Source organism: Phyllobates terribilis, unplaced genomic scaffold (genome assembly GCF_046119375.1).
Source record: "Phyllobates terribilis strain yellow unplaced genomic scaffold, ASM4611937v1 Scaffold_167__1_contigs__length_4167997, whole genome shotgun sequence".
NCBI lineage: Eukaryota > Metazoa > Chordata > Amphibia > Anura > Dendrobatidae > Phyllobates > Phyllobates terribilis.
Window position 1 is genome coordinate 1,865,855 of NW_027362927.1, and position 24,518 is coordinate 1,890,372.

Below are 24,518 nucleotides of genomic sequence, written 5' to 3' on the forward strand. Positions count from 1 at the left end.
CAAGCACTGTGAGCTGTTAGGTCTTATATAGACAGGGGTGTGCCTTTACAAATCAAGTCTTATCAGTTAATTAAACACAGCTGGACTCCAATGAAGGAGTAGAACCATCTCAAGGAGGATTACAAGGAAATGGACAGCATGTGACTTTAATATGACTGTCTGAGCAAAGGGTCTGAATACTTATGACCATGTGATATTTAAATTTTTCTTTTTAATAAATTTGCAAAAATTTCTATATTTCTGTTTTTTTTTCAGTCAAGATGGGGTGCAGAGTGTACTCTAATGAGTAAAATATGAACTATTTAGAATTTACCAAATGGCTGCAATGAAACAAAGAGTGAAAAATTTAAAGGGGTCTGAATACTTTCCGTACCCACTGTATACCAGGAATAAACCAGAAGGGAACAGTAAGCACTGCTTATTACATGTACCTAGCTTTTCTTTTAACCTACTCCTACTCCTTCAACATGCTTACATATGCTCACAGTTTTGGCTCCACTAATCCTCAGTCTCCTTCGCTATCCCCAAACCTCAGCACCCTCTAACCAAATAATTCTCTCTCCTTCCCTCTTATCTCCACACCTGTCCTCATCTGCCATACTGCTCTTCAACCTCAGATCTATCCTACTAAAACATGAAAAAACAGTCACTCTCCTTCTCCCACCTGCTCTACCTCTCTCTGCTTCTCCTCACTGCAGGCGACATATCTTCCAATCCTGTTCCCCCCACATCCAGGGCCGGTTTTAGCCAAAGTGGGGCCCTGGGCAAAAGTTTAAAGTGGGGCACCAAACGCTCATATATTGTACCATCACACAGAAACATTTCAGTTGCATTTACATGCACAGAGTTCAGGCCGTTAAGCGAATGCAATTGTCAAGTCGTTCTGTGCTTGATTTTGGCGTCTTTAGACAGGCTGACTAACAATGATGAGCGCATGATGAACAGTGATGAACAATTACTAGTGATGTGCTGCTGAGAATAATGATTTTTGTTCTGCCATAAACAATCCAATCACCCGATGAATGAGCAGCATTTTGCTCATTCATTGGGCAATTGCCAATCTTTACACTTATTAACTTTTGTCTGTGCTGCCGGGATTTATAACTGTGGATGCTACATACACATAGTTCAGTTTTTCTATTATATCAAATACTTATTTCAAGCAATAATATACAAATTAATTATGTAAAAATGTAAAAATCATACAGTCTGATTTTCTAGATTACTTTTTATATTCTGTCTCTCACAGTTGAAGAGTACCCGCGATAAAAATTACAGACCTCTTCATTCTTTGTAGGTGGGAAAACTTGCAAAATCAGCAATGTATCAAATACTTATTTTCCCCACTGTATATATGAGCACATAGATATAGACTTGTGTTTATATATATATATATATTTATTAAGCACATATATATACAGTACAGACCAAAAGTTTGGAAACACCTTCTCATTTAAAGATTTTTCTGTATTTTCATGACTATGAAAATTGTCCATTCACACTGAAGGCATCAAAACTATGAATTAACACATGTGGAATTATATACTTAACAAAAAGTGTGAAACAACTGAAAATATGTCTTATATTCCAGGTTCTTCAAAGTAGCCACCTTTTGCTTTGATGACTGCTTTACACACTCTTGGCATTCTCTTGATGAGCTTCAAGAGGTTATCACTGGAAATGGTCTTCCAACAATGGTTTTCACTTCACAGGTGTGCCCTGTCAGGTTTAATAAGTGGGATTTCTTGCCTTATGATTGTGGTTGGGACCATCAGTTGTGTTGTGCAGAAGTCTGGTGGATACACAGCTGATAATCCTACTGAATAGACTGTTAGAATTTGTATTATGGCAAGAAAAAAGCAGCTAAGTAAAGAAAAACGAGTTGCCATCATTACTTTAAGAAATGAAGGTCAGTCAGTGCGAAAAATTGGGAAAACTTTGAAAGTGTCCCCAAGTGCAGTTGCAAAAACCATCAAGTGCTACAAAGAAACTGGCTCACATGAGGACCGCCCCAGGAAAGGAAGACCAAGAGTCACCTCTGCTTCTGAGGATAAGTTTATCCGAGTCACCAGCCTCAGAAATCGCAGGTTAACAGCAGCTCAGATTAGAGACCAGGTCAGTGCCACACACAGTTCTAGCAGCAGACACATCGTTTCCACAACTATTAAGAGGAGACTTTGTGCAGCAGGCCTTCATGGTAAAATAGCTGCTAGGAAACCACTGCTAAGGACAGGCAACAAGCCGAATAGACTTGTTTGGGCTAAAGAACAGACGAAATGGACATTAGACCAGTGGAAATCTGTGCTTTGCTCTGATGAGTCCAAATTTAAGATCTTTGGTTCCAACCACCGTGTCTTTGTGCGACGCAGAAAAGGTGAACGGATGGACTCTACATGCCTGGTTTCCACCGTGAAGCATGGAGGAGGAGGTGTGATGGTGTGGGGGTGCTTTGCTGATGACACTGTTGGGGATTTATTCAAAATTGAAGGCATACTGAACCAGTATGGCTACCACAGCATCTTGCAGCGGCATGCTATTTCATCCGGTTTGCGTTTAGTTGGACCATCACTTATTTTTCAACAGGACAATGACCCCAAACACACCTCCAGGCTGTGTAAGGGCTATTTGACCAAGATGGAGAGTGATGGGGTGCTACGCCAGATAACCTAGCCTCCACAGTCACTAGACCTGAACCCAATCGAGATTGTTTGGGGTGAGCTGGACCGCAGAGTGAAGGCAAAAGGGCCAACAAGTGCTAAGCATCTCTGGGAACTCCTTCAAGATTGTTGGAAGACCATTTCCGGTGACTACCTCTTGAAGCTCATCAAGAGAATGCCAAGAGTGTGCAAAGCAGTCATCAAAGCAAAAGGTGGCTGCTTTGAAGAACCTAGAATATAAGACATATTTTCAGTTGTTTCACACTTTTTTGTTAAGTATATAATTCCATATGTGTTAATTCATAGTTTTGATGCCTTCAGTGTGAATGTACAATTTTCATAGTCATGAAAATACAGAAAAATCTTTAAATGAGAAGGTGTGTCCAAACTTTTGGTCTGTACTGTATATATGCGCAATACTTACCAGTCTGTCTCTTCCTCTTCACTTCTTCTAAACTCCTGCACAGTACAGGACCTGTGATGATATCATGGTTACGACTGTGGTGTCATCAAAGATCCTTAAGCAGTCCCAACAACTGTATTGATAACGCAGAGCTATTATGTAGTTTTTGCGGTAGATGTTTGGTGTCAGTGGTGTAACTTGGGCTGCTCTGTTGCCAGGATGTGACTGTCAACATCATGCTAATTGAGAGACGGCTCCCCGCAATGAAGCAGCGAGGAGCTGGCTGTCAGCATGACATCAGCAGTTACACCCTGGCTACAGAGCGGAAGACAAGCTGTTGCGACAATGTGACGTCAGCGGAAGTCTCAGAATGATCGTCAGGAATGGTCTGTGACCACTCTGTGCTAGGAGAGATCTGCGCTGGGTAGAATAGGCAGGTAGTTAGTAACCACCTGCCTGTCAGCACTTATGCCCATAGTAAAAAATTAATATAATTCTAGATAAACCCTTTGAGAGGGGGTTCCCTAGTAGTTGACAACCCCTTTAAATCCATTACCTGAGGTTGAATATGACACAACAAAATACTAAACTTTTCTTTGTGCACCTTTGAGAAATGCTGCCAATGGCTGGTCTCCTTTCTGCACAGTGGTTCTGCGCTCCTCCCCTCACCCTCTACAGCAACTATTGGTTGCTCAAGTCAAGTCAGCTGGGTATTGTAAAGAGAGCCTGTCACCAGAAAAAAACGCTATTAATCTGCAGATATAGGCTTAATCTGCAGGTTAATAGCGTTACTAACCTGCCCGGTGCCCACACATATCAGAACGCTATGGGGAGAAAATGTCCTTTATTCACTCCAGCAACGTTCAGTTTCAGTCATGGGGGCACAGGATCAGTCACCGATCTGAGTTTACAGTACCGTGCCCCTGGCCTTGACTGACAGCCGGCCCCAATGCAGAGCGACTGTCAGTCAGGGCCGGGGGCGCAGTTACAGCCACTGCTCTGTATTTTCAGACCGGTGACTGAAACCGCGCCGGCACCGCCCCGTGACTGAAACTGGAACACTGCTGGAAGGAATGAAGTTCATTTTCTCCTCGCAGCGTTCAGCTAAGTGCAGGCACCAGGCAGGTTAGTAACGCTATTACCCTGATGATTGACCCCATATCTGCAGGTTAATAGTGCTTTTTCTGGTGACAGGTTCCCTTTAAATCTCCCGCCCAGGACTTATCAAATCTTCTTATTGTGTAATAAGCACAGTAAACAGGACCTCTTCAACAAATTTGAACTGCTCCAGATGCTCCCCCTGTCATCACACACTTGATGTGATTCTGCAGGCTGACAACCAGGGTCGGACTGGGGTGGCTAGGGCCCACCAGGGGAACTGACTCTAGGGGCCCACACTACAGCCCACCATAAACGGTTTTATTACTTGTTATGCTTTTCTATAATGTTCTATAATTACATGATTGGCCGCGCTGTGGAGCACCAAGTTGCAGGACTATATTCGAACAGTCATTCCGTACTGCCAGAGTCCCTTTAATGGTAACTTGTCACCTTGAAAAACGCTATTTATCTGCAGATAAAAGGGTAATCTGCAGGTAAATAGGGTGTAAAGCCTGGTTAGACGGCTTATTGGAAAAGCATTGGCTACACAGAGAAAATTACATTTTATTCTCCCTGCCGCCACTCGCTTCCTGTTATTGGGTCGGTGCAAGGAGGGAGACATTACAGTCACCACGAACTACAAAGTGAGGGTGCTGCAATAACGTCCGGCACCTTGATTGTGACATCTTCTATGGAGCCCAACCTCAGGCTGAGCTTCATTGAATGACTAACATGGCAGCAACACCTGGCAACTAGTGCTGAGTGAGTGTGGTCGGATAAGGTGTGATCCCAGCATGTTCAGGTGTCATCTGAGTATCTTGTAGTGCTCTGCTAATATGCTCGAGTCCCCGGGGTAGCATGTTTTGCGGCAGTAGACAGACGCAACACATGCAGGAATTGCCTGTTTGTTAGGTAATCCCTGCATGTGTTGCTTCTGTCTACCGCCGCAAAACATGTTACCCCGGGGACTCGAGCATATTAGCAGAGCACTACAAGATACTCAGATAACACCTGAGCATGCTGGGATCACACCTTATCCAACCACACTCACTCAGCACTAGTTGCCAGGTGTTGCTGCCATGTTAGTCATTCAATAACGCTCAGCCTGAGGTTGGGCTCCATGGAAGTGTCACAATTAAGGTGCCTGACGTTATTGCAGCACTTTGTAGCTCGCGGTGACTGTAATGTCTCTTATCCGACCACGCGCACTCAGCACTACTGGCAACCCATCAGCAACCTGCAACTGCGTCACAGGGGGCTGAAGGGAACAGGTGACTGCATGCACCGGCCATTGTGCTATCTAAATGCCGCTGTCAGTGATTGACAAGGGCACTTAAATACTCAAAACAGCAGCAATCAAGGCGAGCTCTGATCACTGCTGTTACAGGCAGACGCCGGCTATGTAACACAGCCGACATCTGCCCAGTATGGAGCAGGCTCAGCTCCTGAACCCGTGTCCATACAAGCACATCCCTATGGTGACAGTTTTGTCAGGGTTAGCATATTTCACTTGTCTGTTCCTAAATGTGGAAAGACAAATGGAATTCCCTAACACATGTGAGTGAGTCCTAACAGATTTAGTAAAGGTGCCTCAAGCATATGAATGTTATTACACACCACAATGCACAGTTACATACACGCATCTTACAAAAAGACATATTATTCCAGATACGCAGACGCGCACAAACACGCAGACGCGCACATACACATCAGTACACGAATACATCATCTGAACCACCATCAATTGTAATGTCAGGTCAGACCCATATATCTTTGTATCGCATAAACCTACAACTCCCAGTATGTAATTAACAATAGAGATACTGGGAGTTATCAGTCATCATCAGACTGTGGACCATACAGGAACCACATTACTGATGAGACACAGGCAGGATCACAAATGAACATTTACATGCAGGTATCTTACCTGAGACGGCTTCTCTGATTAGAGTCGTTCTCTTTCTGTTCTTCCTCTTGTCCAGACTCCATGATGAGTTCCACAGCTCGTCTCTGCAGACTTCCATCTTCTCCGGTCTTCTGCAGCACATCCCCACATGATGCCCTTAAAGATGGCAGTGTCATTATGATGCTCCTGAATAAAAATATCTACACTGAGCCCCTAAATAAACCTAACTCTTACAATGCTCCCTGCACAAAATATGACATACACTCTACAACTCTTATGGTACATGCTCTCCACACTGTCCTCTCCTTACCATACTGGGCCCCCTCTTCACACTGTCCTCTCACACTGTGTCCCCCCTATACTACCCAGTCTCTATACTGTGCCCCTTCATCACACTCCACCTCCTCAGCATACTGTTACCTCCTTTCTGTGCCCTCACACTGTTTCCCCTATACTGCCGCATCTCTATACCTTCCCCCTCACTACCTAGTCTCTGTGCTGTGTCACATCACACTTTTCTCTCTCCATACTGTCTCCTCACACTATTCCCCCACTCTCCATACTGTTTCCTTATACATCCCCCTTCCCCATTCTGTTCCTGCACTCATTCCCACCCCTCCTCTAGTTCACCATACCGTTTCTTCACACATCTCCCCATTTTGTCTCCTAAAATTTCTCTCCCCAAATATAATAAATCATCGGAAGACCACACAGACATGCAGAAGCGCGCTTACACACACGAAAACAAGCGCACACAGACACATACTAAGGGCTCTTTCACACGTCAGTACATGCGGTGACAGTTTCCTCATGTACCACAGACACTGGTACACGTAGACCCATTCAAATGAATGTGCACACGTCAGTGTGTTTCCACTTTCCACAGACCATGTGGTGTCCATGGGCAAAACACGCTGACACGTCTGTTTTTTACCTGCTGCACAGGCCGCAAAACGTCCCGCACACTGATGACAGTTAGTGCTCTTCCCAAGCACTGGGTGCTGAGCGCTGCCCTCATCATAGATCCCTGCTGGCGCTGCGATCAGCAGCAGCAGGGTCAATGATGAGAGTAGTAGTCTACTCCAGCAGTGTCCAACTGTAAAAATAGGAATAAAATAAAAAAAATCCTTATACTCACCTCTCCTAAGAGTCACCCGCTGTAATCCGTGCGAGCACTCACGCCGAGGAGAATGACTCCTGCAGCGAGTGGACCCCGGAGCTGCGCTCAACAAGCGGTGCCCTGTCAATCACTGAGTGCAGCTCCGAGGCCCGCTCGCTGCAGAAGTCATTCTCTTCGGCGTGAGCGCTCGCACAGATTACAGCGGGTGACACTTAGGAGAGGTGAGTACAAGGATTTTTTAATTTTATTCCTATTTTTACAGTTGGACACGGCGGGAGTTGACTACTACTCTCATCATTGACCCTGCTGCTGCTGATCGCAGTGCCGGCAGGGATCCATGATGAGGGCAAGCGCTCAGCACCCGGCTCTTGGGAACAGCGTTAACTGTACACTGATTCCCAAGCACTGGTATGTGTCACACGGATGACACACAGGTGGACACATATCTCCAGTCCCGTAAATATCAGGACATGTGAAAGAGCCCTAATATACACACGCAGATACACATACCCACAGAAATGGGGACACGTACACACGCAGGCAAGCACACACAGAAATGCACACGCAATCATGCACAGACACACTCAGACAATCACACACAAAAATGCAGACAAGCAGGGAAGCACGCACAAACGTGTGAAGACACATATACACGTAGGCATGCAGGCACTCAAATACATACACATGCTGGCATATACACACACACGCAGGCATATACACACACACATGCAGGCATATACACACACACATGCAGGCATACATACACACACACACAAGCAGGCATATACACACACACACATATGCAGGCATATACATACACACACATGCAGGCATACACAAACACACATACATGCAGGCATATACACACACACACACATGCAGGCATATACACACACACACATGCAGGCATACATACACACACACAAGCAGGCATATACACACACACACACATGCAGGCATACACACACACACATGCAGGCATATACACACACATGCAGGTATATATACACACACACATGCAGGCATATACACACACACTGTACACACATGCAGGCATACACACACACACATGAAGGCAGGCATATACACACACTGTACACACACAGGCATATACACACACAAATGCAGGCATATACACACACACAGGAATATACACACACGCAGGCATATACACATACAGTCATGGCCAAAAGTATTGAGAATGAGACAAATAGTAATTTTTCCAAAGTTTACTGCTTCATTTTTTGTAATGGCAATTTGCATATACTCCTGAATGTCAAAGATTGATCAGCTTAACAGCAATTACTGTACTTGCAAAGTCAATATTTGCCCAGAAAATGAACTTTAACCCCCAAAACACATTTTAACATCATTGCAGTCCTGCCTTAAAAGGAGCAGCTAACATCATTTTAGTGATTGATCCATTAACTCAGGTGTGGGTGTTGATGAGGACAGGGCTGGCGATCAATCAGTCATGATTAAGTAAGAATGACATCACTGGACACTTTAAAAGGAGGCTGGTTCTTGGTATCATTGTTTCTCTTCAGTTAACCATGGTTATCTCTAAAGAAACATGTGCAGCCATCATTGCAATGCCCAAAAATGGCCTAACAGGGAAGAGTATCGCAGCTACAAAGATTGCACCTCAGTCAACAATCTATCGCATCATCAAGAACTTCAAGGAGAAGCATGTCAAAAAGGCTCCAGGGCACCCAAGAAAGACCAGCAAGCACCAGGACCGTATCTTAAAACTGTTTCAGCTGCGGGATCGGACTACCAGCAGTGCCGAGCTTGCTCAGGAATGGCAGCAGGCTGATGTGAGTGCTTCTGCACGCACTGTGAGGCGGAGACTCTTTGAGCAAGGGCTGGTTCCAAGGAGGGCAGCAAAGAAGCCACTTCTCTCCAGAAAAAACATCAGGGACCGACTGATATTCTGCAAAAGGTACAGGGAGTGGACTGCTGAGGACTGGGGCAAATTCATTTTCTCTGATGAATCCCCTTTTCGATTGTTTGGGACATCTGGAAAACAGCTTATTCGGAGAAGAAGAGGTGAGCGCTACCACCAGTCTTGTCTCATGCCAACTGTAAAGCATCCTGAAACCATTCATGTGTGGGGTTGCTTCTCAGCCAAGGGAATCGGCTCACTCACAGTCTTGCCTAAAAACACAGCCATGAATAAAGAATGGTACCAGAATGTCCTCCAAGAGCAACTTCTCCCAACCGTCCAAGAGCAGTTTGGCGCCCAAAAATGCCTTTTCCAGCATGATGGAGCACCTTGCCATAAAGCAAAGGTGATAACAAAATGGCTTATGGAACAAAACATAGAGATTTTGGGTCCATGGCCTGGAAACTCCCCAGATCTTAATCCCATTGAGAACTTGTGGTCAATCATCAAGAGACGGGTGGACAAACAAAAACCAACAAATTCTGGCAAAATGCAAGCATTGATTATGCAAGAATGGACTGCTATCAGTCAGGATTTGGTCCAAAAGTTGATTGAGAGCATGCCAGGGAGAATTACAGAGGTCTTGAAGAAGAAGGGGCAACACTGCAAATATTGACTTGCTGCATTAACTCATTCTAACTGTCAATATAACCTATTTGTACTCATAATATGATTGCAATTATATTTCTGTATGTGATATAAACATCAGACAAACACTAATAAAAACCAGAGGCCAGCAGATCATGGGAAAATATAATTTTGGTGTCATTCTCAAAACTTTTGGCAATGACTGTACACACAGGCATATACACATACACAGGGATATATACACACACACACACAGGCATATACACACACAGGCTGGCAGCATATACATAAAAATTCATACAAACACACACTATATTACACAATCTGTACAGTACAGAAGCGCTCCTAAGGCGGAAGACTGCAGTGCAGGGCGCGCTGTGACGTCACTTTCAGCAGACGTGCGGCCCTGTCTGCTAAATGTGACGCTGCAGTACAGCCCCTGATCTGCTCTTCGGCTCTCCTGCTCCCAGGCCACTCCCGCTACTGTTCTGGGCATCACGGCGGCGGTGAGAGTGTGTGCGCGCGCCCTTAAAGGGCCCGCGACCACTTTTTTTTTCCTTTTTTTTTTTTTAAATTCTCCTCTGCCTTCTCTGCAGGGGGCCGGGGCCCACCGGGAAATTTCCTGGCACCCCGCCAGGCCTGTCCGAGCCTGCTGACAACCCCGCACTCTCCTATCTCCCAGCCTCCCTCATCCCCGCTCCATCAGCTACTAGTTACCAAAGTGTTTTCTGCTTGGTGAGCTCAGCTGACATCAGTCTGACAGTTTCCACTAAGATATATTGCAGAAAAGGCAGCCCACCGCACAGCCTGGAATGCCGGCTGCACTTTTCAGTAAGATATCTTGCTGTTGTCCATAATAGCATGGAACATTAAAAGATAAGCTTCAAGTCACGGACCATGAGCTGGGAGTCAGAGGGAACAGACAGAGGCTGCAGTGCTGGGACGAGGCACAGGTTTTGCCTCACACACTTGTACGTGTCAGCGCCTCACCTGATTCCTTCAGCATCCTGTCACATGCGCAGAAAAAACCCAGCTCAGTCTCAGACCAAAGTCACTGGCAGGGGCTGGAGGGGATGGAGCGCTGCCTGGCCGTTTCTATTGAGAGTGCAGGAACGACGTAGCTCCTGTCTCATTGATAATTGGAAAGGAGCCCCCAACACAGCCCCCAGTGTGACCGCAACCATTATGCCCCCACTGGGGGCCCCTGAGGGAGTGGGGGCCCCAGGCATTTGCTTTGTTTGCCTCCCCATAATGTCAGCCTGCCCACATCTGATACTTCCCATTTATTCCCCCTCTTATCGCTCTCATCCTAATATGAATTACCGCAATCTCTCCTATGTAAAACCTGTGTCCTTGACGACTACCCCTCTGCTCCCTCTCTCTGGAGCACTCTGAAATGCCCACTCTGTCTGTAATAAGCTCCATGTGATTCATGACCTCCTTACCTCTCACAATTTCTCCTTCCTGGGCCTCACCGAAACATGGCTGACACCCTCCAACACTGCCTCCCTTGCTCCGCTGTGTTATGATGGCCTCCACTTTGCCCACACTCTTCTCCTTGGCAACATACATGGCGGAGGAGTGGGTCTTCTTCTTTCTACCAACTGCACCTTTAATCCAATCCCACCTCTAACCTCCCTTATCTTCTCTTTTGAAGTCCACTCTGTCCGCATCTATTCTACCTCCAAGTGGCCGTCATATACCGACCTCCGGGCCCGGCCACTACCTATATTGACTAATTCTCCACCTGGCTTCTTCACTTTCTTTCCGCTGACATTCCCACTATCATAATGGGTGACTTCAGCATCCCTACTGACACCCTCCAGTCAGCAGCCTCCAAACTCCTGTGTCTTACTTTATCTTTTGAACTTACTCAATGTTCCTCCTCAGCCACCCACACAGACGGAAATACATTAGACCTTATCTTCACCCGTCTCTGCTCCCTATCTAACTTCACAACCTCCCCTCTCCCCCTAATCAGATATATAACAACAACACAGGAAGAGAAGGAGGGGGCATCCTGTCTGTGGGAGTTTTTTTTTAACTAAACTTTGTTAACAACCTCACAATATGCACAACATATGAAACAGCACAGTAGTTGTTGCAATACACATACAGATTAATATGTATTATTCCAACACCCCCACTCAACAACTACTTATCCTCTTAGTCCCATTGTGGTTCTCAATTCTTTTAACCTAGCTCGTGGCAATGGCTTTGTCATAATGTCAGCTACCATCTTATCAGTTTCACAATAGACAAAGTGAATTATCCCACGATCTATCAAATCACGTAGATGATGATGTCTGACGTCAATGTGCTTGGTTCTATCACTGATTTTTTCACTGCATGCAAGTTTAATGCATCCTTGGTTGTCCTCATAAATCACCGTCGGCTGAGTTGTCGGTTTGCCAAGATCGTCCATCAATTGTCTTAGCCAAACAACCTCCTGGCTTGCATAGGCTGCGGACACATACTCCGCTTCTGTAGATGACAAGGCAACAGACACTTGTTTCCTACTAGACCAGGAGATTGAACTTTCTCCAACTTTAAACAAGTATCCACTTGTGGATTTATGATCACGCGAATCACCAGCCCTATCCACATCTACATAGCCGGTAAGTTCTAGATCTCCTGCTGCAGATAGTTTTAAATTTACATCTTGCGTTTCTTTCAAATATCGGAGAAGTCTCTTAACAGCATTCCAGTCTCTTTGGCGCGGTTTTTCCACATATCTGCAAAGGATTCCAACTGTTGTTGTGATATCCGGTCGAGTCATAGTTGATATGTATAGAAGTGTCCCCACTGCCTGACGATATTTCTCATTGTTAGGCAACAGGTCATCTTCTCCTTCCAGCTTCAGGTAGGATGGTTCCATTGGGGTTGATATACCTTTGACCTCCGACATTTTAAACTGATTCAGAATCAAATTAATTTTTGCACTTTGGTTTAGAAGAAAACTTCCATCTTCCTCTCTCTGGATTTGGATTCCTAGATAATATGTCACACTTCCAAGGTCTTTTGATTCAAAGTGCTGATTCAGAATTTCAGTCATTTTTCCAATTTCTGCGTCGTCTTGATGAACAACAATCACGTCGTCCACATATAAGAGAATATACATCCACTTTCCATCTGTATATTTTGTCTTCCAACAAGACTTTATTCATCTTGGTGTTCCATGCTCTTGCTGATTGCTTAAGACCATAGAGAGATTTTTGTAGTTTGCAAACAAGATTCTCTTGACCTCTTTTTACATAACCTTCAGGTTGAGTCATGTATAAGTCCTCCTCAATGTCACCATTTAAAAAGGCAGTTTTTATATCCAAATGTCTGACATACATCTTTTGTACAGCAACTACAGCTAACAAAGCTCTGAACGTGGTCTGTTTAGTGACTGGAGCAAATGTAGCATCGTAATCTTCGCCATACTTTTGAGAATATCCTTTTGCGACCAACCTTGCTTTGAATCTGTGGACTTTACCTTCTGAGTCATATTTGGTTTTGAAGACCCACTTGCACTTGATTGCCTTTTTGCCCTGTGGTAGCTTGGTGAGTTTCCAAGTTTGGAGTTGATGAAGCGATTTGATTTCCTCATTAGCGGCATCGATCCACTTTGTTCTTTCATGGACAGGTAGTGCTTGCATTTCATCCCATGACTGCGGCTCTGACTCAGGTAGTGTCTTGACAATGTAGGATAGACGTTTAGCTGGTATACCTTTGCTTGATCTTGACGATCTCCTGATTTCAGATTCACCTGATTTTTCTGTTGTTCCTTCATTAGTTGAAGAATCCAGCCAGACCTCTACATCCTCCTTGTTGCTGTCTTGTAATTGTGACTTCAGCTGGACTACTGGCGTGATGTCACAAAACTTGGGTGATACAAAGTTCTCATCAATCACTACATCTCTACTTATTGTGATCTAGTTTGTTTCTGGGTGTAGAATCAAAATGCAGCAGCAGGGGTTTTAGAAATAACTACACAAAAAAATAAATGTAAACACAAGCAGGTGTAGTGCTATAGAAATGTAAAACTTAACATTTATTACCACTAGATAAAATATGTGCAAAATACAAGGACCTAAAAACACAGATGTACTGTCTGTGATATTAGATAGCCAAAATACTTCCATGTATTGTTGCGTCCAAAGATATAGATATATGTCATATAAGCATATTGTATCTCTGACGCAACCAAGAAAGTGTGGCAAAAAGAAAATGATGGAGCCTACGGGACACTATAACAACTTATTGTGTCTCAATATGTGAGAACGCAGAAACATTAACCCTATCAATGGTAAGTATTTAACCTTGCTATATATAGAAATGGAACATCCTCACCAATTTTGATATCCGTTCCTGCTCTCAGACTTCAAGATAGCTCCATATGATGGGGGCAGACCAAGTCTCATAGGGTCACCAGCCCATCACAATATACCGCTCCCGACGTGTTTCTTTGCCTTAGCTAGTCATCAGGGGAAAAAAAGAGAAGACATGCGGGATGCACGCTGCCCACAATCGCGCAGCTCATTCACCAGACAGCGCCATTTGACACTCTGATAAGTCCTCTTTTAAATCCTAGTCGCGCTATACTCGCGATCGTGTCACTTCCGGTTCCGGTCAGCTGACATCCGGTATGTGGAACGCAGGTGCCGGGCGTGACACGCAAGCGTCACATCCGGTGTGCGCATCACAGACAAGGAAAAACCGCACACTACGGAGCGACGATTAAGGGGCACACAAGGTAACCAACTGACATCTTGTGTTGGATGGTGACATGAAGCCCTCCCATCCATAAGTACCCCAGGCCAGGGCAAATGTCCAAGTTATACAGTAGCTGACACCCATCCAGGCACATACCGTATGTACCGCGGTATATACTAACCGCGTATATTCTGCCCCAATGGTTCATGAGCTGGAAATACCTCATAGGTCAAAACCGCACAGTGGTGCCACGGCCCAGGTCGAGAGCGCACTTAAAGCCCAAACAAAAAATTATTATGAAAATAAAAAAGGAAATAAAGGTGAAATTATGAAAAAAAAAAAAAAAAAAGGGGAATATGAAGAAATATGAAGAAATATGAAGAAAATATCTTTGGACGCAACAATACATGGAAGTATTTTGGCTATCTAATATCACAGACAGTACATCTGTGTTTTTAGGTCCTTGTATTTTGCACATATTTTATCTGGGTGTAGAATCCTATAACCTTTCTGGGTTTCGCTGTAGCCTACCAGGATACCTTCCTTAGCGTGAGATTCCCACTTAGTTCGCTTTTCTTTGGGAACATGTACAAATGCTTTACTTCCGAATATTCTTATGTGATGTAGTTTTCTGCTATTCCATTGCTCAAATGGAGTTTTGTCTGTAGCTTTACCTGGTAGTCTGTTCTGAAGATAGCAAGCTGTCATGATTGCTTCACCCCAATATACTGTGGGCAGATTTGCATCAAATAACATGCTTCTTCCACTTTCACATAGTGTTCGGTTCCTTCTTTCCGCGACACCATTTTGCTCTGGGTTGTACGGTACAGTGGTCTGAAATAGGATTCCATTTTTCTTTAAAATGCTCTGTGTCTCATTACTTGTATATTCAGTCCCATTATCTGCACGTAGAATCTTTGACATTCTTCCAAATTTATTATATACTTCAGCTGGTATATTTCAAGTTTCTCTGGAACTTCCTTCTTGCTGTGAAGCAGGTGGACAACTGTATATCTTGAATGATCATCAATAAATGTGAGAAAATATCTCTTCTTCCCTGGGGTCAGAGTGCTCATTGGACCACAGACATCTGTGTGTATTAAATCTAGTGGCTGTGCTGTTGTTGTACTAATTCTCTTAGGAAAAGCTTTCCTAGACATTTTCCCTTTGATGCAGCTAGTACACTTCATTGTCTGGTTACATAGATCAATTGTAATATCCTCAGCTAGTTGCTTTTGGACTAACTTTCTTATTGCTTCTGGGTCTCTGTGTGCCAGACGCATATGCCACACATGAATACAGTTTTTATGCTCTTCTTGTTGCGCTGTATACACACACTCTTTGCATTTCAGCTGATAAAGTTCATCTGTGATGTTTCCCTCTACTAGTGTGTGACCTTCCTTTGAGATGATGCAGCTATCATGCTTAAATGTAACTTCATTTCCTTGTTTTGTGAGTTTCTTCACAGATAGTAGATTACTTTCAAGACTAGGCACATACAGCACATCCTTTACTGGGATCTTCCTGCTTTGTGTTGGTGAGATTTGACAATCAATATAACCATCTCCTATGCCTTCTGAAGTCATGTACTGACCATTAGCCATAATCAATTTCTCTGATTTACTTTGGTTAAGCTTAGAAAAGAAGTCTCTGTTATTAGTCATGTGACTAGCTGCTCCAGAGTCTATACACCATGCATGCTTTGATGTATTTGCACTGACAGTAAATGCAGTTTCAGTATTCACAGAATCATTTTCTCCAGATACAGCACTTTTAACCCTTTGATGACTGCTTTGCTTTTTCAGCTGATTCATTCTAGCTTTCCAGACTCTGCAGTCAGCTTTCAAATGTCCTGATTTCTTGCAAACAAAACATTCACGTGTTTCTTTTATGTGCTTCCTGTTATCAGTTAGGTTTTGTGTCTGTAAAGCAGATTCTGTGTTGCATGTCCTACTGTTTACACCTTCTGCCTTTCGCTTATATTCATTTATGAGCTTCCCCCTGACATAATCCAGTGTAAGCTCATCATCTGGACGCGCATCTAGTGCGGTTACAAGCGTATCATACCTCTCTGAAAGGCCACTAAGCAGTAATGCGGCCACATGAAAGTCCTTTAGATCTTCCCCAATGACTCTCAGGCGTTCTACAACTTCCAGAACACTTCTTATGTAATCCTGCATATCCTGGCCTTTCTGTAGCTTAGACTGGTACAGCTTTCTCATGAGATAGAGCTTATTGCTTAAATTTATCCTTTCATGTACCTTTTGCAACTGCTCCCACATTTCCTTTGCAGTATTACATTTACACACATGCACAATCTGGTCATCATCTATACTGAGTGATATGGTACTTTGTGCTTTCTGATCCATCTCTGTCCACTCCTGTGGCACTGGGTCAGGTTTAGGCTCCTGTGTGTATTTCCACGTACCTTCTCTTATTAGCAGCATTTTCACTTTGAATTTCCAGGATTGATAATTCTGGTTAGTGAGACTTGGCACTGTAAATTTCATGGAGCTGCTGCTGGTGGCCATCTTTGCTTCTTCTCAGTTTGCTGTCTTTCTTTCTTTTCTTTCCTCTGTGTTCTGGGGATCTGGGACTCTGGGACTCTGGTACATCTGGGCCTATAACCTGTTAGCAGAGGATTAATCCGCGTGACATCCAGAGTTTAGAACACAGAATGTAGGTTTATTTATATCCAGCACAGGCACAGCATGATGTTACTGCAGCATGAGGAAATCAAATCAGATATATAACAACAACACAGGAAGAGAAGGAGGGGGCATCCTGTCTGTGGGAGTTTTTTTTTTTTTTTTTTAACTAAACTTTGTTAACAACCTCACAATATGCACAACATATGAAACAGCACAGTAGTTGTTGCAATACACATACAGATTAATATGTATTATTCCAACACTTTCTCATCTCTGTCCTCCTCACCTGTCACCCATGTCAGCAAATAGCACACCCCTGAAGAAACCTTGCATGTCTCCACACTCACACACTCTCTAATTCTATTCTACCACTGACATCCATATCTTCACTCCACGACACAGACAGTGTCACTGCCTTCTACAATGCCACTCTAGCATAGCACCAGCTATTGACTCGGTTACCCCTCTCATGCATGACAGAGTGTGACGAATCAATAGACAAAACTGGCACAATAGCATCACTAAAAAGCTTTGGCAAGTGTCCAGGGTCGTGCAGGGCTGCTGCTAGGAATTTCGGTGCCCCATGCTGGCAAAATTTTGGGGCCCCCTTGAAACTCCACCCAGGCTTCACCCCAGCTCCGCCTCCACTCCTCAAACCTTCCACAGTCCCACCGACCACTCTTGGAAAAACTCTACTTTCTGCCACACTGTGACCACACCACATATTACCACCACATAGTGACTGAATAATACCACATACAAGAGACAAATACTGTCACACCATGACCAGATCAAGTCTATGAGAGCATCGTTCAGGCTTTCAGACTTGCATTGAGAGATTGTGACATAGCTTCTGACTTCCAGTCAGTCAGAAGCTGCGTTCACAAGATGGCGCCGCAAGACCGAAGCAGTGCTGAAAATTGATGAAGACGCCAGAAGATGAGTATGACTTATGTTTAAAGGGACTCTGTCAGCACAGGATGACTGTTCAAATAAAGTCCCACCACTCGGTACTTCACGGCAGAGCCAACCCTTTAAATTCACCTGCCCACCTGTTTGTTCTCCCTCTATCTCCACACCCCCCCCCTTCTGGCTGGGAGTCTGCATTTCACATCCTTGAAGCCAAGTGATTGCCATTCCTGGCTCTGACACCAGCGAATCCTCACAGTGCTTACGATGTGTGGATTCACAAGTCTTCAGTCAGTGACACAGAGGGACTGCTGGCTTGTGGATTTAGACTGGACAACCCCTTTAAGGCTCCTTCAGCCATCAGTGAATATCGGTCTGTGCTCGGACCGCAATGCATGGACTTGCCGCGGGTCTCCTGACCTCAACTCAGCAGCCTCACAGCATGTATGAGCATGCGGGTCAGCATGATTGGTGCCCAGTCCAAGCACTGCAGACTGAGAGCAGAACGATTTCTCACTTCCAGTATTTACACTGTCATAATAATAAAGATGTTTCCCAATCATATACAGTGCATTGTGAAAGTATTTGGCCCCCTTGAACTTTTCTACCTTTTGCCACATTTCTGGCTTCAAACATAAAGATATAAAATTCAATTTTTTTGGAAAGAATCAACAACAAGTGGGACACAATCGTGAAGTGGAACGAAATTTATTGGATATTTTAAACTTTTTTAACAAATTAAAAACTGAAAAGTGGGGCGTGCAATATTATTCGGCCCCTTTACTTTCAGTGCAGCAAACTCAGTCCAGAAGTTCAGTGAGGATCTCTGAATGATCCAATGTTGTCCTAAATGACTGGTAATGATAAATAGAATCCACCTGTGTGTAATCAAGTCTCCGTATAAATGCACCTGCTCTGTGATAGTCTCAGGGTTCTGTTTCAAGTGCAGAGAGCATCATGAAGACCAAGGATCACACCAGGCAGGTCCGAGATACTGTTGTGGTGAAGTTTAAAGCCGGATTTGGATACAAAAAGATTTCCCAAGTTTTTAACATCTCGAGGAGCACTGTACAAGCGATCATATTGAAATGGAAGGATTATCAGACCACTGCAAATCTATCAAGACCCAGCCGTCCCTCTAAACTTTCATCTCGAACAAGGAGAAGACTGATCAGAGATGCAGCCAAAAGGCCCATGATCACTCTGGTTGAACTGCAGAGATCTACAGCTGAGGTGGGAGAGTCTGTCCATAGGACAACAATCAGTCATACACTGCACAAATCTGGCCTTTATGGAAGAGTGGCAAGAAGAAAGCCATTTTTCAAAGATATCCATAAAAAGTCTCATTTGAAGTTTGCCACAAGCCACCTGGGAGACACACCAAACATGTGGAATAAGGTGCTCTGGTCAGATGAAACCATTATCAAACTTTTTGGCCACAATGCAAAACGATATCTTTGGCGTAAAAGCAACACAGCTCATCACCCTCAAAACACTATCCCCACTGTCAAACATGGTGGTGGCAGCATCATGGTTTGGGCCTGCTTTTCTTCAGCAGGGACAGGGAAGATGGTTAATATTGATGGGAAGATGGACGGAGCCAAATACAGGACCATTCTGGAAGAAAACCTGTTGGAGTCTGCAAAAGACCTGAGACTGGGACGGAGATTTATCTTCCAACAAGACAATGATCCCAAACATAAAGCAAAATCTACAATAAAATGGTTCAAAAATAAACGTATCCAGGTGTTAGAATGGCAAAGTCAAAGTCCAGACCTGAATCCAATCGAGAATCTGTGGAAAGAGCTGAAAACTGCTGTTCACAAACGCCCTCCATCCAACCTCAATGAGCTCGAACTGTTTTGCAAGGAAGAATGGGCAAGAATTTCAGCCTCTCGATGTGCAAAGCTGATAGTGACATACCCCAAGCGACTTTCAGCTGTAATCGCAGCAAAAGATGGCGATTATTAACTCAAGAGGGCCGAATAATATTGCACGCCCCACTTTTCAGTTTTTAATTTGTTAAAAAAGTTTAACATTTCCAATAAATTTCGTTCCACTTCACGATTGTGTCCCACTTGTTGTTGATTCTTTCCAAAAAATTTGAATTTTATATCTTTATGTTTGAAGCCAGAAATGTGGCAAAAGGTAGAAAAGTTCAAGGGGGCCAAATACTTTCACAATGCACTGTATATGATTGGGAAACATCTTTATTATTATGACAGTGTAAATACTGGAAGTGAGAAATCGTTCTGCTCTCAGTCTGCAGTGCTTGGACTGGGCACCAATCATGCTGACCCGCATCCTCATACATGCTGTGAGGCTGCTGAGTTGAGGTCAGGAGACCCGCGGCAAGTCCATGCATTGCGGTCCGAGCACAGACCGATATTCACTGATGGCTGAAGGAGCCTTAAAGGGGTTGTCCAGTCTAAATCCACAAGCCAGCAGTCCCACAGTTTTTAATTTGTTAAAAAAGTTTAACATTTCCAATAAATTTCGTTCCACTTCACGATTGTGTCCCACTTGTTTTTGATTCTTCCCCCAAAAATAGAATTTTATATCTTTATGTTTGAAGCCAGAAATGTGGCAAAAGTTAGAAAAGTTCAAGGGGACCAAATACTTTCACAATGCACTGTATACACTTATATCAATCATTCCCTCCCCTCCCCCCTTTCAGGAGCAGAGGGAATGATTGTATCATATAATCATGTACTGAGATGGTGGACAAATTAATACATGAACTTAAAGGGGTTTTCCCACGAACAAAAGTTAATTTTAATCAATAGATCTTTGAATAATGTAATGGCTGTGTCTGACCGTGTACAGAACACGGTCTGATCATACCATGACGCGCCCTCTGGGCCGTGGGGTACCCGGTGCCGGGCCGGTAAATGCTGGGGGATGTCACAGTAGCGGTGACCCGGTCCGTGACCCAGGGGTTATTGATAGGGGATTTATGGTGATTGTATAAAGTTTGTGACGCCACCTGTGGTATGCGGCTAGGGGAGCCGCCGCTGCGGAGCAGGTCCTCTGGAGCTGATGTTACTGCAGCAGGGATAGTGTGGCTCTCCACAGGTAGAACTTAGCTCCAGGGCAGTGTAGATGTTATGGGTCATGCTGGACGTTGTAGTGCAGGGGTTGATGGCGCAGCAATAATCCACAACTCAATGGCGGTTTCCTCTTATCTTTACTGGTGGTGATTAGACAAGCCGGGACTAGGGTGCTGGCTAGAAGTGGAAGTCCGGGCATCCTGGAAGCAAGTAAAGAATCCTCCTTGCCAGGTGAAATTGGAGGCCTTCCCTTTACACTAAACTCTTTGGCCCTGCTGCTTGTAGCTGTGCGCGGCCCTCGTCCCTGAGTGCAACGTTTCTGTGCTCACCCGTATGGCAGGCAGCTCGGGCCTTGCTGGTGCGTCGCTCTCACGTGGCGGTGCTGAACCCTGCGGTGCTGCTGAGCCTTTGGGCGTCTGATGGGGCCAGGAGACCTGCAGTCTCCTGCCCTCCGGTTTCTACTGCTGGGCCTTCGGTGCCCCACAGCCTCGGACTCCGGTGTCCGGTTCTTCTGTGCTGGTTCTTCTGGGGTGAGCTGCCGCGCAGCTTCAGTCCCCAGCTCCTCTCTCCTCGATGTCCTGACTTCAACTCCTCACACACTAAGTCTCACTAACCACGCCCCCAGATCCCAGTTGCCAAGGGGAGGGACTCCCCTTGCTGGTCTGGAGCCAGGAAAGTGTTGCATGCTTAGTAAAACCTGATTAGGGGACTCCTGCTTGCTTCCAGGCATGGCATCAACTCTTGTGAGGGAGGCAATGCCACTGTGGCAACCTGACCCCTGGGGTGCCACAACCACATCTCATGCTAAGGGGAGGAAACAAAAGAGTATACAGACATTTCAGCATGGGATCCCAACTGTTTCTTTCTTTGAAGTAAAACATTGTTTAAAAACAGGCAGTGAAATGTTTTACCTCACAGAAAGAATCAGCTGTGATCCCCTGCTGTAATGTCTGTATATTCTTTTTCTTCCTCCCCTGCCCAGGAGATGTGGTATGATCAGACCATGTTCCTGCACGGTCAGACACAGCCATTACACAGTACACAGCAGGGGCACATGTATAAGATTATCTCAGCACAGGAACATTTTATTTAAACACATCCAATTGTGGAAGTTATTATTATTCCAAGGTCTATTGATCACCCTATTTGTCAACTACTCTTGTTCCTCCTACCTGTCCACAGAGGTTGGCATCATCTTGATATGCAATTGGCATATCCTTGTCGACTAGCCCTGGTCGTCCTCGCCACCGCCTCCTCAGCCTCTCGCTGCCGGTCGCAGCCTTCCCTCAGCACCAGCCTCACCCTGCCGGACGCAGCCTCCCCTCAGAAACAGGCCCCCCTCAGCACCAGCAACAGCCTCAACTCAGAACCACCAGCAGCCTCCCCTCAATACCAGCAGCAGCCTCCCCCCAGCAGCAGCCTCCCCTCACCACCACCAGCAGACTCCCCTCACCACCACTTGCAGCCTCCTCTCACCACCGCCAGCCGCCTCCCCTCATCACCACCAGCCTCCCCTCATCACAACCACCAGCAGCCTCCCCTCATCACCAGCCTCCCCTCATCACCAGCAGCAGCCTCCCCATCAGCCTCCCCTCAGCACCAGCAGTAGCCTCTCCTCGGCACCAGCCACCACTCAGCACCAACCTCCTCTCATCACCAGCAGCAGCCTCCCCTCATCACCAGCAGCAACCTCCCCTCATCACCAGCAGCCTCGCCTCACCACCACCAGTAGTCTCCCCTCACCAACATCAGCAGCCTTCCCTCACCACCTCAGCAGCCTCTCCTCAGCACCAGCAGCTGCCTCCCCTCAGCAGCTGCAGCAGCAGCCTCCCCTCATCACCAGCAGCAACCTCCCCTCTCCACCACCAGCCTTCCCTCACCTCCAGCCTCCTCTCACCACCAGCAACAGCCTCCCCTCAGCACCAGCAGCAGCCTCCCCTCAGCACCAGCATCAGCCTCACCACAAGCCTCCCCTCAGCACCAGCAGCCTCTCCTCTGCACCAGCAGCAGCCTCTCCTCGGTACCAGCAGCAGCCTCCCCTCGACACCAGCACCAGCCTCCCCTCGGCACCAGCACCAGCCTCTCCTCGGCACAAGCAGCAGCCTCCCCTCGGAACCAGCACCAGCCTCCCATCGGCACCAGCACCAGCCTCCTCCCAGCAGCAGTTTCCCCTTGGCACCAGTAGCAGCCTCCCCTCAGCACCAGCAGCAACCTCCACACAAGCCTCCCCTCAGCACCAGCAGCCTCTACTCAGCACCAGCACCAGCCTCCCCTCAGCACAAGCCTCCCCTCAGCACCAGCAGCCTCTCCTTAGCACCAGCAGCAGCCTACCCTTGGCACCAGCACCAGCCTCCCCTCAGCACAAGCCTCCCCTCAGCACCAGCAGCCTCTCCTCAGCACCAGCAGCAGCCTCCCCTTGGCAACAGCACCAGCCTCCCCTCAGCACCAGCAGCAGCTTCTCCTCAGCACCAGCAGCAGCCTCCCCTCAGAACCAGCAGCAGCCTCCCCTCACCACCAGCAGCAGCAGCCTCCCCTTGGCAATAGCACCAGCCTCCCCTCAGCACCAGCCTCCCCTCAGCACCAGCAGCAGCTTCTCCTCAGCACCAGCAGCAGCCTCCCCTCAGAACCAGCAGCAGCCTCCCCTCACCACCAGAAGCAGCAGCCTCCCCTCATCACCATTAGCAGGCCCCCCCACCGTCATCAGCAGGCCCCCCCACCACAATCAGCAGGCCCCCGCATCACCAGCAGCAGGCCGCCCATCACTAGCAGCAGGTCCTGCCATCACCAGGCCCCCCACAACCATCAGCAGGCCCCGCATAACCATCAGCAGGCCCCTCTGAGCACCACCAGGCCCCACTCACCACCAAACTCAGCAGCAGCTTCCTCCTCCTGCTACTCACACACTAGCCACCGCCTCCGAGACATGCTGCTCTGCTCAGGAATGAAGATGAGCATGCAGTGTGTCAGGAGATTGGAGTCAGGACCATGATGCACCTGGCCGCTGCTTAAAAGTAAAGCACCCATTTCCGTCTGCCGGGTGCATCGGGCATTTAACTGTTACCCCTGAGGCCCGGTAAGAAGAAGCAAAGAGAGGGGCCCCGGGCTGCCAGCGTGCCTGCCCCCCCTTCTTGCTTCTTTTCACCGGGCCCCATACAGTAGTAAGGGTAGTAATGCCCTGATGGCGGCCCTGGGGTCATGGAGCGGCATTGGAAGAAAACACATTCGCAAGATGACTTCTCGGCATTCAAACAAGCAACACTCGCTTTCAAATCAGCCCTTACCTCTGCTAAACAGGCTTACTTCACAACCCTCGTATCTTCCTTATCCAGGGTCACACTGGGGTGTCTGGGGCCCACAGGGGAAATTGACCCTAGGGGCCCACCCTACAGCTATATGCACATACTTGTTAGCCGTTATCCCTGTTATTGTTAGAACCTTGCTGTTAGGTTTTTTTTTCCTTTGCTGGTCACATGACCTTGTTGGCCTA